Here is a 16,506-nt window from a genome sequence, read left to right as displayed (position 1 = left end):
ATTGATTCCAAACACTACATCTTACTTGGCTACCTCAATTTTCACCTCAATGACACCAATACTCGAAAGCCTGGGTAACATCGGCCTCACCCAACTAGTCACCAACCCCACTTGCACTGGAGGACACACACTCAACCATATCTTCATGGCCAATGACAGAGCCAAATACAGCCATGTCACTGAGCTTACCTGGACAGACCGTGCCATTGTACGCTTCACCATCGCAGGATCCCCCCGGCACCGACACCAACATGCCCCAAGACACCACTCACGGACACTGAAGCAAAGTATCAGGCACTGCAAAGAAAAACCCCGGCAACCTCACTCATTTATAACTTCATCCAAAATGTATGGCTCAGAGAAAGGAAATCTTCTTTATATTCACATCTTTATTGACAATCAACAGATAGAAAAATTCCTAAACATATTCTCATATTTATATAGTAACAGCAGTGTCTCATCGATCACTATTGCATGTTACCCTAACAATTAAAATGCACATTAGACAGACAACATTCACACCAAACATACCATCTATCGTACCTTTATGTTTAATTTGGCATCCTCATCCTTTGATAAAATCAGGTGAAGCCTCGAAGACAGTACAGATAGGTCTTATTAAAACCAGCAATAATAATTTTCAATCAATTTTTAGTAACACACTTCATCTTTATGTGCCTTTGGTATACAATATATTTATTTACCCGACATGATTCTAAAATATTCAATCAGCCTTCTTGCTCCAACAGACAGAACCCTTGACCACATGCCCACCACCTGCAATAAGCTCACCTCCAACAACACCACAGCCATCATGAACAGCGTCCACTCAGGAACACCCATGGACCCCTGTCCCCCCATATCTTCAACCTCTGCAGCAAGATGATCAGCAACAAACTCACCACCGTCAATGCACCCATCACCATGGCCACCTTCTCAAAGAATGGAAACACGCAGATGAAAGACGATTGGCCTGGAAGTGATCTTTCCTCGTCCTGGTTCCCTCATACATTACTCAAAACTCACTGTGGAAGGCAGAGTGCTGACCTCACCTGATCGCTCACCCATGGCACGGAAAATGTAGAGGTACTGTAGGAGGCTGGCTTACTATATGGTGCACCCTTATGTAAGTGAAGCACTCTGCACTGATCCAGACAACCCATATAGTGATTGTAGTGGTCTTAGACAACCTTACAAAACTCTCTAAGTGGTAGCTGTGGAGAGCAGCCTTCAGGCTTAGTCCAGAAGGAGTTTTAAGCAACTTGTTTTACCAGTATTAATCATATAGTGTAGGTTAAGTGGAAAAGAACCACACAGTGCAGTTATAAAAATATCTGTTTATTATAAACACTCACTAACACATTCCAATATCTCCTTCCCAGAGATATGATCACAATACACACAGTACTTCAGTAATAGAACACGTAAGTAGCACAAATACACAGTGGTCTCCAGTGGAGACTAAGTCGAGACTGGACCCAGGAAACATAGAAGAGCCGGGGACCCAAGGAACCACCCAAGGTAAGTACCCAGGGACCCCAGGGAGGCTGTGTGAGAGTGGAAACACGACCGTGTGCTCAATACAAATCAATGAGGAAGTCGTGGTTTCAGTTTTCAAGAGGAAGGACCCTTCTCAAAGGACCCTGAAGAAACCCTGTGGAAGATGGAAGGTTGGAGAGTCACCCCACCTGTGGATACCCCAGGAACCAGGATACCTACACAAGGGAAGCCGGTTGCATAGGTGCAAAATGATGTCGGAAACCGCAGTAGACCACAATGGAGGACTTTAGTAAAGATGCCGCTAGCGAAGTCGGAGAAAGAGCCCGGTGGAACCCAAGAGTGGATTCAGGAAGAGAGATACCTGCAAGCAGAGGGGACAGAGTCTATGCCACTTAGGAGTGACCAGGAGGCATAGAAGACGAATGCCCACTGATGTCGGAAGATGCAGGAGAGTTGACAGTGACCTTGGCGCTGTAGCTGTGCGGACTAGGTGCATTGTGGAAGACCAGGAGCCTTTCAAAAGCTGTTCCATGCCGGATGTCAAGAACCAAGGGGGTCAGTGTCCAGCGGGAGCACCAACGAGCTTAGGAAGCGGCAACAAACGTGGCAGATAAAAAAGGTGCAGTGTCAGGACCAGCAAGGGACTCACCACAATCAGGTAAGTCAGAGTAGGGCCCGAGCAAACAGGGGGCCCACTGGAGCCAAAGAAGACCCTCAAGAGGACCCACAGGCCGGAGGCACAGGAGTAACAAGAGGACCTCGAGCAGCTCACCAATGATGCAGGCCCACGGTGCAGAGGATGTGGTGAGGACTGAGATCTTGGTAGCAAGAGATGCTGGAGGCTGGAGCTTCTTGAAGCCCAAAGATCCATGGTAAAGAGAGTCAACAAGCCTTGGCAATGGCAAGTCGAGGCAGTGCACTGGGTATTGCTCCAGTGGTTCCAACGAGGGATACTGGCTTCAAACTTGCTGTGAAGACAGTGCAGGTCTTAAGGGAATGCCTGAACTGCAACCTGTGTTTCTGAACCTTTTGGAGTCCATGGGAGCTTAGAAACAGCCGACCGGTCAGCTTCATTGCAGTGCTTGCAGGTGCAGGGAAGTGACTCCCTCACTCCAAGGGAGATTCCTTTGGGTGTCTTGGATGCCCACAGGCCTGGAGAAGAACCTGTATGGAGCACAGGCACAGACAACGAGAAGACTGGCAGGACGACAAGACCGGGAGCAGAAAGAGTCTTCCAGATGCAGTATCGGTTTGCAAAGCAAAGTCCCAAGAAGTCCAAAGTGCCCAGCGGTTGAAGATGAAGTGGTTTAAGATCTGAATCTTGTCCCACAATGAATCTAAAGACCCACCCACAGGTAAGCCCTTAAGTACCCTAAGGGAAGGGTTGGAACGATTCAGGGGTCCCTCCTAGAGGAGGGGCAGGACAGTGTGGGAGGATACTCCCTTGTCATTAGTCCTGTTTTGCGCCAGAGCGGGAGCCAACAGCTCCCTGAACTGGTTCCAAATTGAGTTTGCAAGGAGGGCAGATAATGTGCCCTTCACAGCAGTCTAGTGGTGCTGGCAAGCGCCCCCAGCACGGCCAAATACACTAAGTCCTGTCTGGGAAGTGGTCACTCTGGGATGAAACTCTGCTACGCGTCACTTTTTTGTTGTTGTTTTTTTGGAACTCCGCGTGGAGTGGGCAAGATTCGGCGAACTCTGCTGGTGGAGCGGAATTCTTTGTCCACCCCTAGTAAGTAGCCCATTGGCTACTACCCTTCACTCCCCCTAACGCCCCTTAATTCAGTATTTAGATGGCCCCCTGAAACCAGGAACTTAGATACCCTTAACAAAAGAAGAAAGACCCAGAAGAGCCAAAGAAGCAAAAATTGAGGACTTTAAGCGCCAGCACTATCAATAGAGGGTGTTTCCTCATTTGCATAGTGGCATGCCATATGCAAATGAAGGAATTCCTTTGTCTCTGTGCCCGTGCCATATTACAGATGCGGGCGCAGAGTCAAAGAAGCCCTCAGGAGGCGCACTGACAGTGCGCCATTTAAAAGATGGTGCACTATCTGTGCGCCTCCTGACTGCAGCCCTCTGTAGGGGGTAATGGGAGTCCCATGGACCCCCCAGACATCCCCTTGCAGGCAGGTGCAGTCACTGACTGCACCCGCCTGCAAGGGGGTCTCTAAACCCCTTTGAAAGTGCAGGCGGGTGAATGCGCTGCCCCCAGGGCAGTACGAGTTAGCGGCTGCCCTGGGGGCAGCTCATTAACCATTTTGGGGTGCATTGGCATTGTTCGTGCCCGCCGCACCTTTTCAAAGGTGTGCCAGGTGCAAACAATGCCAATACATATTACGACCCCAGGAGGACTTTGGTGCCAAACCCTGCCTGCTCTTGTCCCGACAATCCGACTCGTCCTGAAGCTGTGCATCCTCCAAAAGCTTCAGAGGTCCTCCATCACCTCGCTGAGCCATCAGCATCTCCCTTGAAGAAGTGGAGGAGCCATCTCCCTGCAACCTGCAGGCACCAACCACTTCACCGTTCTGCTGAGCACCGGGTCCACTGATGCAGCAGCCACCCAGGAGGTCACTGTGGTCCTGGAGGTCAGAACCATTTGTCCACCAAGTGTGAAGACGCTAGGACCAACAGGACCCGTGCTGCATCAATTCCCATGATACTGGACCCCTTGCAGCAATCAAAGCTTGTTTGTAGTCCAATCCAGACTCCAATGCTGAAACAACAGACCAGACGATGAGGGACGTCGGCATCGTAGAGGCCAGCAGCGAGAGTGACCCAGCTGTCCTGTTTTGCCTCCTCCGCATGTCTAACCAAGACCCATGAGTACCTTTGACACATGGGCCCAGCAGACCAAAATCCTCTACAGCCAAGCTCCCTGGCACAGGTCCACGACAACCAGCTGGGCCCCCCTGCTGCCAGAACTCTCATGAACTGAGCCCCCTGTGGGAGCTCCCGGACTCTCCGCAAGTCCCCCCTCTGCAGCCTGTTTCCAGGTGGCCCCCTTCTTTGCCTACGGTATAGCACACAAGGCTACTAACCTATCCAGCACCTCTGCACCTGTACACACCAGGGCAAGTAAACTCACACTGCTGCTGGCACTTTGGACCTTGGCCTTCCAGCACCTTAAGTCCTAAAGGTGACCCCAGAATACAATTGCAAGAACCTGTATGCAGGGCATGTTTCTTTCTCCATAGGAAAGCATTAGTGTGAAAAAATGCATGTGTGCTTCAATTTTACTTACCTGTAAAAATTGATATCTCAAAATACTTATCCAATCCCGAAGTTCTTTGTGTTAAAATATATATAAAAATGCCTGTTATTTTTCTAACTTGGTCTCAAGTTTCTTCTTGAGTGTGTGCCTCATTAATTGAGGCACACACTCACTGTGTTGAACAAATGCTTAACACTACCCTCTGATGAACCGAAACTACTCGCCACACTACAACAAAAGAGCATTTGGGATTATTAATTTAAGCCCTTTAAGCCAATATGGGTCGTCTGGACTTTCCTACATAGTGTACCGCTTTTTGGTACACTACATACAATGCAAGCATCCTACATCTGCAAAATGCAAAGATTTTGGCTACGCCCAGGACATTTGTCCAACTTTTCCAGACGCTCTGCAGCCCTCCGATACCCTAGTGACCCTGCTGAGCTTGGCAGAGGGATGCAGACTGATTTCTAATATTTACAAGACCCTGCAAGCCGACATTCTGACAGTGACAGTCTGAGTGCAAACCAAATGGGAGGGTGTACTGGAGAACCCCATGACCACAAAAGTATGGATTTTGGTACATGAAGGAGTAAGAATGGTTAGTTCTAATACCAGATTTAAATTATTACAATACAATTATGTGCACCAAACATACCTTCCTCCCAAAACACTACACATCATATACAATACCCATAGTGATAGATGCCTACGGTGTGGGGGATTAGATGTGGACTTTATTCACGTGGTGTGGTCCTGTACTGCACTGACGCCGTACTGGCAAACGGTGTTCAGAAATATTATTAGAGCCACTGGGTGGAATATACAGCTTACGATGAAGCAGGTGCGGCTAGGGCTGATCCCTATCCTACTCATAAAAAACTTAGCAGAAAGTTTATTTTACTTAGTTTATTGTTGGCAAAACGCCGTTTAGCCATAAAATAGCTTGGATCCGATCCCCTGAGACACACGGACTGTCTTAGGGGTGTTTCTGAGTGGGCGACTGCGGAGGAGATACTCATGAAAGATGTATCTAAAGATAAAAAATTGGAAGACGACCCAAGAGCTTGGGTGGCCATGCTGTCTGATTTAAAAGAACCTCTGGACGCAGTCTTCTCAGAGGAGCCAGTAGATTGTCACCACATCAAGGGAGAGAGTGCGGGACCCAGGTGTAGGTCAATTTATCCTTGAAACAACTTCACAACCCATCCAAACAAGGGTATCTCTTAATACTTTTTGTGAGACCTGACACAAGAGCAGAGGGGGGGTTTGTTGGGGATTTGTTGATCGGACAAAATTGAGGATGGCATTACGCTTTTGAATGGTAGACCGATCGCTTATTATAATTACATCTTGCATCTTATGAAACCTCAATAAAGATCATTTGAAAAAAAGCTCATCATTGAATATAAATGTCCACTGCCTTTGAAATTCATGAAATAAAAATAATGTCTTTTTTTCATTTTCTTTGTTTGTTCCAACAGCTAAAAAACCTAAAACCGGTAAGTGAACCAAGTGCGAGTCCTGGTGACATGTTAGGTATTGCGAGTGAGCGACCCTCACCCCCAGAGAGGTTCATTTCAGACTGAGCCATAAAACATTCGTCAGTGAGGTTTACTTCCTATGTCCTTCTTTAAATAAGTCTCATTCAGAAAGAGACCAGCTTTGGCCATGACCCCAGTGTTACACCTGAACATTGATATTTGATGGTCGTAACCCAGGGGTCTTCACTTCTCCAATGTGATATCATTATTTCTTTAGAGTTGGTGAAGGCTCAATCTCTCTTTATGTGTGCAATTGGGACCTATAATGGTATCTTATGGTAGACAAGTCAGGACATATTTCTCGAATATTTTCTGTTTTTTTGAGGCTGAAACAATGTAATATCCACAAATGAGATCAAATCATAATATCCATTATTTTTGCCACATGTAACTCATATATAAGGTTAGTGCACAGTAAAGGAGCTAGAGAACAGAGGAAGGTGGAAAAATTGAAGGAGAAACAGATGATATGAGTGAAAGAAAAGGAGTCTGGAGGATACAATTGATAATGAGAAGAGATCAGTGAGAATGGGAGATGAGAAACAAGCACAGGATCTCAGAGCAGACATCCAAAGAGGAAGAGGCGTGCACCGAATGGATCGAAACGCTGTGTCAAGGGTTCCCACTAAAGTATAGAGTCACTGTCTCAGTTCTTTTGACAGTGACCAGAAGCATTGTACATAGTTGAAGAAAATGACACATGGCAGGGGTCAGACGTGGTGTTTGCAGCTTGTCTGCTTGTGTAGACCATGGAATGTGGAATGGAGAAAGATGAAGGTGGAATGGAGAAGGAAGAACATGGAATGCGGAATGGAGAAAGTTGTAGAATGCGGAATGAAGAAGGGTGTACGTAGAATGTGGAATAAAGAAGGATGAACCTGAAATGGAGAAGAATGAAGATGAAATGCAGAATGGAGAAGGATGAACATAGAATGTGGAATGGAGAAGGACTGATGTGGAATAAAGAAGGATTAATATAAAATGAGGAATGGAGTAGGATGAATGTGGAGAGGAGAAGTATGAACGTGGAATGGAGAAGGATGAACATGGAATGTGGAATTGAGATGAATGAATGTGGACTGGAGAAGGATGAATGTGGACTGGAGGAGGATGAATGTGGAATTGTGAAGGATGAATGTGGAGTGGAGAAGGATGAACATGGAATGTGGAATTGAGATGAATGAATGTGGACTGGAGAAGAATGAACGTGGAATTTGAAACGGAGAAGAAGGAACATTGCATGAGGAATGAAGAAGGGTGGATGTGAAATGAAGAATGGAGAAGGATGAATGTGGACTGGAGAAGGATGAATGTGGACTGGAGAAGGATGGACGCTGAGTGGAGAAGGATGAAAGCTGAATGGAGAAGGATGTAAAGTTGAACTCAGATGCAGGCAATGGATGGAGGGAGAGGAATGGTCACTAGCCAGGAAGTCTGTTTGTATAATGAAGCTGAACTGTTCACCATTGGAAATAGTGGATGTGTGTTTTTTCACCCCCGCAACGTGTATAAAGGAGAGCAATCTTCTCCACCTGCATGGGCGTGGGGCCAGTTTAATATTGACTGCATTACAAAAAGAACCATGTGGGTTGACCACCTCCTTCCTGGTCATTTCAGATAGAAGGGCCTATTCAAAACTGCACTTTGTAGTACATTAGTAGAAACACCAAATATTATTAACATACTTACGTGCTGAGATTCACACCTCTGCCATCTTTACTGTGTTAAGATCTCCACCTGACTGTGTCGATCTCCTCACATGTATGTATACGTTTTATAGTAAATTTGGGAGGGACAGAGGGGAATGGCTGCAAAACGGGTAATATGTATGACTAAAGGGGCGGGGCAAAAGGAAGAGTAAGGAGGGGTTTAGGGATGTTTCAGGAGGGGTTTAGGGAAGGGATGCACCAACCTATAAAAGAGTATACTCATTTCTATTCTCAAACTGCCCTTCTATAGTTACTCCATCCAAAACCACCCCAAAACAGTCATGAATGTACTCCACCTCAGAGCTGGAGTATATCCAGCACCACACATGGCAACTCACTGGATCCTTATCACCTTCCCGTAGAAAATGATGGAGCTAGGAACTTGAAGGAAAGCTGTATAGGAAGGAATGTAAAAATAAAATTCATGTATTTAAACTATTTGAAAATATTAATATTTTTATTTAATGTTAATGTTAAACAAATTCTATAAATAAAACGTAATTATTATTTGAAAATTTTTATTAACCTTTTTTAAATTTTAAAATGAATGTAAAAATATGTATTAAAAATAATGAAACTACTTCTAATTCATATTATACATCACTTGTAATTATTTCAATACATATTTGAAATATTGCATTTTGCTTTAGTTTGTAATGTCTTCTGAAAAATAATTTTACTTTCAATTAATATATAAAAAAATATTTACATTTTATAATGTAAAATTAAGTTATATATGCAGAAATATTTTTCATACTGGCATACCATTAAAATAAGTATATATAAAATTATGTAAAATAATATTTAACATAAAAAGATGTATTCCTTATTTTTTTTTAAGTTTACAAAACGTTTCCATACTTTATCATAGGGAGATTAAGAGCCACCAGATGTTGGGTAGTCATTTTTTAGCCACTTTGTTGGACCTCCCTGAATTTTGCAAGAAATGGCTTCCTTTTCAGAATGTCCTTCTGTAAGTCTGGGGCAACAACAAGTCTACAGTCTGTTATATTTGCATGCAGTCACTTTATTTATGTTTTGTATAGCCTTTAGATAAAGGGAATTGTAGACTGAATCGTTCTCTACTCTTTTTTTCCAGTTATAGCGGTATGAGAGCGTCCCTGCCGGTCCCTCGGAGACAAGGAAACATCTGCAGGTAAGTTATCTCTTCCATATATGGCTAGGTATCACCAGCTTCACTGTATCTGTATTTGTTAATAACCCTTTTCTTAGGGCTGTATTATGTAGTGCTTCAGGTGTCTTTAAAATTCAGATAGGGAATTAGTCAAGAGGCACTGAGGTATGGAGTGTCAGTTAATTGACAATCCTACCCTCCATACCGTTGCCATCACCAACAGCTCATGTGTGCACTTAAAAGAAACTTAAAGTAAGCAAAAGAAAATCCATTTGCTGTTGACCTTAACACTTAAAATTTCCTACTGTTGACTTCCCTTCCTGTTATCCGCCCATCCTCCCCAATTCCGAATCCGATCACACAGCTTCAAGCGTGGCTGGGACTGTTGGCTTGCAGGTGGGGTTATTCGCTTGCCGATGACGTGCAGTCTCCGCGTAGTCGGTGGACAGCTCCTGCTCTGCTTCTGACTGCTCTAACTCGCCCTCGAGATCTCCGCGGTTTTGGCTGCTGTCACAGTTTCTGTTGATGCCGACTCCTTAGGGTTGTTGGTATCTTCCTTGCTTGGCACAACGTGCCACAGCAACTCCTCCTCCTGTCACAATGGCGCGACGCTTTGATCCCCCAGTGTCCGTTTGTGTTGGTTCTGGGTCCTGAACCACACTTCCAGTCCCGCCACCTCAGTCTCTGTGATATTCTTCTTAAAGGAGCAGGCGCCAGCCTGTGAAAGAAAGGGCTACTTAACTTGTGTATCAGGTGCCCGGTCACACCTACTCTGGGTCAATTTGATGATTTTTAGACGAGACATGCTGTATTCAGGTATGGACTTGAAGCTCCGCCCACTCTCCACTCATATTTTTCATTGGCTTGTGTCATTGTCCTTTGTAAATGTTGACTTCTGATTTGTTCATTGGCTTATTAGTCCCTCCTTAATACCGCAAGGCCAATATCTGAAACTTTCAGTAATGTGAGACCTATTGCATTGCAAATGCATTTGGAGATATAATTAAGGAAACATTTGAAATACAATAGGTCTCGCGTTTGCGAGAGTTTAAGCTATTGGCATTGTAAATGACAATGCATTTTATTTATGTATTTTGAAAACCTAGTCTAGACTCTGATTACCGCTCCACCTCCCAGCCCATCACTCACCTACCATTCATCAGCAAGATCATTGGAAAAACAGTCTATGTTCAACTTCAAGATCCCATCAGTGCTAACCATCTCCTGCATGACTATGTACTTAATTAATGGGCACAGCACGCAAGGGACACCAGCTTCAGTAATGGCAGCCGCTTACTAACAGACTTTGCATTTGCATTTCTTTTCAACTTCTAAATACGCTCAGTTCCCTGCTGCACGTCTGGCATTAGCCCATGCTGCAGCACAGAAATTGCTATCTTAAATGACGTAGATGATGCTTCCTAGACCACAGATCACTTCCTGCCTTTTGATATGGCTTGACATCTCAGCATCTTTCAACACAGTCGACCATCCCACCTTCATATGCACCCTGAAGTCTTGAATGAGATTCATCGGCAGGGCCTTCACTGGTTCTCCACCTATCTTTCTAACCTACTCATGTTTATTCACATGGGCATGTCTATGTCACAAAAGATCCCTAACACATGTAGAGTCCTCCAGTGCTCCACAGTGTGTTCTGTCATATTCACCCTATACATCAAGCTGCTTGGTGTTCTACTCATGGATGCCAGCATCAAGATTCACCAATACGCTAATGATGATCAACTCTACTTGAAAGTCTCCTCTACTTCAAACAACCAATGCCTCAAACTCGGCACCACATCCAGAGATGAATGTCCAGCGCCTTCCTCAAGATCATCCCAACCAAGACAGAATTCCTGTTATTTGCCAACAACAAAGGACAAACGGGGGTCAATGATATGAACCTTTATGCCTTTGAAACCCAACTTTCTCTGAATGACAAGTCACCCCCAAGGACACATTCCAAACAGCACAAAGACGGTAGTACCAGCTCTCTCTTCTAAAGAAAGTCAAATCATTTCTTTCCAGAAACCGACTTGAGAACTGCTGTTCAAACCCTTCTACTCTTGCATCTGGGTAGTGGTAATGCCCCGCTCCCTGATGATGTGTGGAAATGTCACTCTCTTTCACTCTTGACGCCACTGTCTGCCCTGCAGTGGTTGCCGCTTTCTTTTTCTTTTTTTACGTAGGGTGCCTCCTGTAGCCCTGTCCCCTTCCCACCTCGTCGACAGGTATTTTGCCACATTCTGCAGTGCAGTATTATCAGGTGCTGAAGTGCATGCAGTGAAATGCCCGTCGGGAAGAATAACACAGCACAGTCCCTGCATGGCCTCTCAGACATTACACTGGCACCACTCAGGGGCATCCTACATGCCGCCGTACGTCTCATCCAGGGCTTGAAAAAATAGGAGCACATCACCCCCATTCTGATGAAGCTCCATGGGCTCCTGAACTATCTTCAACAACAGCTGCATTATTTACAAAGTTTTCACGACTAGCACCCCCACTGATCCACCAGACAAGCTCACCATCTCAGGTGGATTGAGGCACACCTGTGGGCAGGACACCATCAGGCTGTAGACTCAGAAGTATTACAAAGAAAAAAAAGACAGCAGTACTTCTCTTCCAGGGGATCCTCGTCAATAGTCATAAGCACAGAATATTACCGCTCATGTGCGAGGACCATGGATGCACATACACTGTTGGGTGAAAAATAAAATGTAAGATATCCCATTCCTGTGGTGCCGTCCGATTTCTACAGTGAAAGGAGGATTTTGAATGGGAATCGTTAGCTATATATATATATATATATATATTTACATGTATGTATGTAACCTATATCCAAGGCTAAGGAATGCCTCGGTTACATTGGGTTTTCATTTATTGAACCCCTTCCCAGACTAAAGCACTTCTGTACACTACTAACAACAAAACAAAGGGGAAGGCCCTTTTGATAGACTATATAATATATATCTAATACGTGCTCCGTGGTGTCCTTGCACGTGGGGGGAATATTCAGTGTTTATGACTTTGAGGAGGATTCCCCTGGATGGGAACTAGGATTACAGGTAAGTAACTTATCATTTTCCATCCCAGTATCGGGAATAACATCCCTGTATCGATCCGAACTTTCCTAAAGATGCTCCAATTTAGGGAAGAGTTGAAGACTCACATCTTTAAAGAACACAGCATCCCAACACATTAACTGTCCAAAAACCAGCTTCATCTCTTATTACTTGTTTACTTTATGCTTGTCTTTGAACATGTGGCTGAATTCGCGTTAGAAATACTCTACATATATACATACATAATTTATACCTTGATTGACTATGGCAACTCACTCTACGTTGTCATCTCCAACAAACTCAGCGACCCTCCAAAACACCGCCCCTAGATTCATCCTAGACATCCCCAGAAGTGTGCACATTATGCCCTAACCTATGGAACTACACTGGCTACCCACCCAGAAAGGCAAGCTTCTCATCCATACCTACAAATCCCTGCACAATGCAGGACCAGCCTACTTCAATGACCAACTCCTACTCTACCAACCCTCCAAACAGCTACGCTCCACTTTTCTCTCCCTTGCATGATTCCCCAGCATCCGCAGAAGCAAGATAGGAAGAGGTGCATCCTCCTATCGCTGCTGGAATGAACTTCCTCTACACATCAGGACTGCTACTCCACTCTTCAACTTCCGCAAAATGCAGAAGACCTGGGGTCATATTACAGAAAGTCCCCTGGGGGTGCAACGTGCATTTGCGCCAGCTTTGTTCGCCCCAGGCGCACTTAGGTTGTACAAATTGGGCCGCAGATGCTTGTGAAACCCTTTCTGTTATTCCAATAGCGCTGGCGCACGTAAAGCACCTACGCTATCCTCAAGGGGGCGTTCCTTCATTTGCATGGAGGTGCGCCCATTGCAAATGAGGGAATCCCTTTGCCTCTGCACCCACGCCATATTACCGACATGCACGTAGAGGCAAAGAAGCCCTCACGAGGCACACTCAGAGTGCGCCATCTAAACGTTGGCGCACTGTCAGTGCGCCCCCTGATGGCAGCCCTCTGGCAGGTGGAAGGGGACCCCTCAGACAAATAAAGTACTTTACTACGCGATGCATTACATCGCGTGCTATTACAACACGGTCGTTACAATGACTGCGTTGTTAGTATGAGATGCATTTACATCGCAAGTCTTTACAACGACTTCCACTGGGGGGCGCGCTGGACTTAGGAATAGTATTATTTACTATTCCTACTCCAGTTCGGGCAACAGTAGGGAAGGTGTTGGAATTCATTTCCAATACCTCAGCACCCCCTAGTGAAATTCATTGTAAAGATATGCGATGTAAATGCATCACATACTAACAACGCGGTCGTTATAACGACCGCGTTGTAAAGGTATTGCGGTGTAATGACCGTGTTGTAAAGGTTTTTTCCCCCTCAGACATCCCCTTGCAGGCAGGAGCAGTCATTGAATGCACCCATCTGCAAGGGGGATCTCTAATCCCCTGCAAAAGTTCCACCTGCACTGTGAAAACAGGGAGCACGAGATTGCAGCTGCCCTGGGGGCAGCTCATTCATGGTAATAGGGCGCATTTTGACTGTTTGTTCCCAGTGCATCTTTTTAAAGGTCCGGCACAAACAATGCCAGTACGCAATTATAATAATACGGCCCCTGGATGTTCAACTAGGAGCACCACCAGACCCATGCTTCTGCTCTGGCGCCTGGATACCCTCACGGGTGATCAGCTAAGCCATACGAATCTACACTTTTTAGTGTCCTCTTAGAGTGGAACAGTGTGATATGACTGAGTTCTCTCCACCCATTTTTTGATTATATACTTGGCTCCTCCTGGCTATTGATCCAAGCTTAAGCCTTTAGTTAAGTGCAGGTAAATCCCAGTCTAACATAAAGCAATTGGAAAGCATTCAATGTGATTCCAATGCAGCGCCTGAATGTCACACTCAAGGTTGCTTCACACTCTCTCTCTTCCAATGCACAAAGCCTTTGGGGCACCTACATTCAATTTATGTTCCCAAATGCCAGGATTTACTTGTGCAAATTCAGGTTTGTCAGCCGCTAAACCTGAATTCACACCTGTAAGTCGCTTTACTCCCATGTAATATTACACTGTGAGGTATAATATTATATGGAATAAATCTGCTTTCCAGTGCTGGGACCAGACATTCCAGTGCATTACTTTTGGCTAAATAGCTGAACACCAACCTTGAAATGGATTTGAGATTTTCTCTATTCAAAGTCAGGAGTCAATATGTATCCGAAGAATATTTCCCTCCCTGACCAGAAAAAAGCAGACCATGTGCCAATAAATGTGTAAATACTAACATATGTGAGTCTCATGGAAACCAATCACATTTGCAGATTTCCAGCAGTACTCTTGGAAGTGTTTGTGAATTTCTGAAAATTGGTAAATCTACTCCAAATGTAGGTGCAACCCAAAAGGAGTAAATTCACATTATTTCACTCGTTTAATTCTACAAGGGGCACTTTGTTGTGCACTGAGTACATCTTTAGATCATAATTGTAGTGACCTACCCAGCCTGGTAGCATGCAAATGAATACACCACACACGGAGCTCTGTACTGCACGTCTTTAATCATCAGAGTGCAACGGCTAACTCTGCTCACATTGCGTCATCAACTTCATTTAAATACACCTAGACACACCCAACACTTATGTCATCCTACGGAGTCCTTCGAGGACCAGAAGTGTCTCGCTATACAACTATATACAAGACATTACATCTCCCCCTTCGTTAAATAAAAAGTACCAAATTTACATATGTACACATTACAGCTCCTCAATGAGGCATCGAGGCACTCAAATCGGCCTTCCAGATCACGCTGTGTACGCAAAGGACAGAGGCTTGCCTCGGATGTAGGGGAAGCGGAAGCAGGCGGTGAACTCTACTCTGAGGTGGGCATACTTCCGTGCAGACATCTGGAGCCGAAGAACATCGAGGCAGATGTTTGAAATAGGATGTAGCCTTTGTAATGGACTTGCCTGGACGTTGAGCGGTCAACATAGATCCCTTGCTAGTCAGGATCCACAGCGGTCAGCCTCAGACTTGCACTTCTGTTTCTGCTTAACCAGAACCCGGTCTATCTCCTTGAAGACCATGTCCCAAGTGCTTTGTCAGCGATCTGCATAAGTCTTCATTTTGGAGTTGTTTACAAGATCTGTTTCACGGATCTCATCAGCACCAATCATTCTCTGATGGCTCCATTGGGGCAATTTTGTTCCCATGGCTCTCGCAAACATCAAGGTGGAAGGACCTGTTGTAGAATAGGGAGTGGACCTGTAAGCACGAAGGGTGAACACAAAACTTATCTAAGGTCACTTTACTCCAACGCAGCACGCTGAACCACTCTCTTTAGTGTACTCATAAAGCGTTCGACAACCCTGTTTGCCTGGGGCCAGAGAGGGTTGTTTTTCTGATGTTTTACATTTAGGCTTATAAGAAAATCTTTAAACTCTCGACTGTTGAAAGGTGGGCCCCATGTGGCAAAAACGTAATTCACGACCCTAATGACTTTATCAAGCGTCGTTGATGACATGTCGCGTCCTACCATGACGTACGTCTGACATAGGGGATTCTGCAGGACCACGGCGAGGAGGGGGAGGGCAGCCCGGAGACACCACGATAAAAGTAAGTGTGTTTTATTTACCTTCATTTTCATTTAGAAAAATATTTATTGAGAGGGGGTGGAGGCAGGAGGGCCCGGGGCTGAACTCTGCTCCACTGCGGACTCAGAAGTTTTGCATGAACTTATCGTTCTCGTCAGAACGCGGAGTATGCAAAGATCCGCGAGCTCCGCGAGCGGAGTTCCTGCCCAGGGTTAGTCTATACTACCAGGCAAATCCATCCCAACATCTTAGATTAACAGCAGCATATCATCAGCAAAAAATGCTGCAAAATGGGTTTGCCCATGGACCTCTATCCATGATATAAGTTCCTGGTAAGGGCACAACTGGCCAGAGGCTCCACTGCGGTAGCAAATAATAAGGGGGATTTTGGACACCCCTGTCTAGTCCCGCGTCCCCTGTCATAGGTTTCAGGTACCACTCTGCCATTATGCACCCACGCCTTAGGACCTGTATAGAGAAGTTTGATCCAGTGAATAAATCTTGCACCCAAACCCATTTGAGCCATTACAGAATATAAGAACTCCCAGTTTAAATTGTCGAAGGCCTTCTCAATGTCTATTGCCATGTCAGCTGCTCTTTTCTTATCCACAAAATCATCATTTAAGAGAGAGATGAGCCTCCGAATATTACACTCCGTATTACTCCCAGTAATAAAGCCAGCTTGATCAGTATGAATCAAAAAGGGCATTTGTGGTAAGAGTCTGCTCACCAGAGCACGGCTTAGAATTTTA

At 45.1% G+C, this 16,506-nt stretch overlaps 1 long non-coding RNA gene across 2 annotated transcripts in view; it reads left to right on the top strand.

The window, feature by feature from the left end:
* The window catches only part of LOC146813418 (uncharacterized), a 229,155-nt gene that overhangs the window by 200,545 nt on the left and 12,104 nt on the right, over window positions 1-16,506 (top strand). Inside the window, exons 5-6 of one of the 2 annotated variants that reach the window (XR_014966976.1) lie at window positions 6,199-6,216; window positions 9,067-9,123. This is a non-coding gene — a long non-coding RNA (uncharacterized LOC146813418). The remainder of the gene's footprint in view (window positions 1-6,198; window positions 6,217-9,066; window positions 9,124-16,506) is intronic. The other variant, XR_014966975.1, reaches the window with a different exon arrangement.

Source organism: Triturus cristatus, chromosome 7, assembly GCF_964204655.1.
Source record: "Triturus cristatus chromosome 7, aTriCri1.1, whole genome shotgun sequence".
In the NCBI taxonomy this organism is placed as follows: domain Eukaryota; kingdom Metazoa; phylum Chordata; class Amphibia; order Caudata; family Salamandridae; genus Triturus; species Triturus cristatus.
The sequence above is the reverse complement of the archived record's forward strand: the minus strand, read 5'-3'. Positions and strand labels throughout refer to the sequence as shown.